A 1,976-nucleotide genomic window follows, 5' to 3' on the forward strand; every position below is an offset into this window, starting at 1 on the left:
AATTAATTTACAATCATAATAAATCGATCGGTTTTTTAAACAAATCACATTTGCTTTCCCTTATTCTATAACAAAATCATTTCTCTCAGTGAAATAATGCGATTTTTGAGGCCAAATATAATTACAAATGCGCACACGCGCGCGTACAGAATATTTTTTTCGCATCGAATAATTTTTTTATTAAACAAATTAAGTCAATTACATTAATGTTTTTTAAATTAATTCAATAAGTGCAGCCAAAATAAAAAATATATTATTTTTTTGCAATAGGTACAATCGTTTGCTCTGATTCTAATTTTTTTATGTGTTATGCATTTTAATTTTCTAAGAATATTTATCGGACCATCAGATATCCATAAATTAATAACACTTTCGATAAATATTTGGATATAAACGATTTCATCGCAATGAAATTGCGTGAAGAGCGTGATTTCAAATTTTCTCAAAGAAATATCAAGCTGGGAACTTTACACATTAAATAATATGATGATTTTTGAAAAAGTATTGATGTTAATACGTCACTGAAAATTCATTTTAATATCGCTGTCTTGAAAGCAGATTGTCACAGAATTAGATAAAGATAAAAAATTTCATAAACAAATCATGTAGATTATCGATGTAAAAAAAGAAAATTTCTCCTTGCAATAATTTCTGTTTCTCGATTGTGGACTAAATTAAAAAAGAAATGTAATTAATTTAATTTGTTAAATAAAAAATTCATTTAACAAAAAAGAAGTTGTGTTTAGATCTGTGTGTATTGTGATATGTTTGAACTTTGGAATTTTAAAAATCGCGTATATTTGTACCTCTCCAAAGTCACAATCTTAAGACACTCGATTCTTGTAAGGTTTAACTTCATTAAATTCGTTGGGAAAATTTTCGCAACCATACAGTGTTGTCTTTTGACAAATACTTCACATATATTATAGTTTTCTAATATTTTTATGTGACATTTTCCGAAAATAAGATCCTAGGTCTAAATCATCACAAGATCACGAGACACATGATTTTTAATTGTAATAATTAATTCGAATATAATGCTAAAATTTTTTCTCTGATTTTTTCTCTGATTGGAACAGGAATAAGTATTAAGTAAACTTTATTCAATTTTAAATCTCACAAAAATTTAGAACAATATAAAAATCAATTTTATTGTGCTAACAAGATTATTTCATATTATCATTCAAAATTATATGACAAAGTAACTTATAAAAATCAAGAAAATTGAAACTTCATAGTTTGTCTATACTTTGACACATTATTTTTTTATCTCATGTTATTTTTCGATATTACTCCATTTTGGTAGCAAATACGTATATTATACAACTTTTCTCAAATCTGAGAAAATTTCAGTATATTTTTCTCTTATCTTTTTTAAAATAATAAATTTTTAAGACAGAACACGTAATATAATGCAAATATCTATTCAAATATCTAAGATAGGAATATAATTGTTGTAAAAGCGAGAATATGCAAGGACGCAATGCTTAACAAAAATTCTCCAAAATTAAAGGACATTGTGAGTATTTAGAAGAAAGTGAACAAAGTTTCAAAGAACGTAAAATGATGTTTAATGCCTATTTCTACCAATGTATAGATTACTTTTAATCTCGGTTTTTGATTCTGAGAATCAGAACAAGTTAAAAGGAAGTTAAATCGAGATTAAAATTAATCTATATACTAGATATGACAAATCTGGTTCCACTATATATAAGATTAATTTTTTTTCTCGGTTCAATTTACTTTTTATCTTTTTTTAATTCTAAGGTCTGGTTTCATCAATATAAGATTCTTACATAAAATTATAAAAAAAAGAATACATTGAATCGAGATTAAAGTTAATAGAGATTAATCTTCTTATTAATCTTATATTGATGAAATTGGACCGTAATAGAGACTGATATAATTCAAATTAACTAAATCAGCACTAATATAAATGAAGCTATTAAATTAATAAATAAAATTATATATAAAAT

At 24.4% G+C, this 1,976-nt stretch overlaps 1 protein-coding gene across 1 annotated transcript in view; it reads right to left on the reverse strand.

Moving 5' to 3' along the window:
* Positions 1-1,976, reverse strand: part of LOC108692793 (3-hydroxy-3-methylglutaryl-coenzyme A reductase) — a 34,308-nt gene that overhangs the window by 31,568 nt on the left and 764 nt on the right. The window lies entirely within an intron of this gene.

The sequence above is a fragment of the Atta colombica genome, unplaced genomic scaffold (assembly GCF_001594045.1).
Source record: "Atta colombica isolate Treedump-2 unplaced genomic scaffold, Acol1.0 scaffold82, whole genome shotgun sequence".
Classification (NCBI taxonomy): Eukaryota; Metazoa; Arthropoda; class Insecta; order Hymenoptera; family Formicidae; genus Atta; species Atta colombica.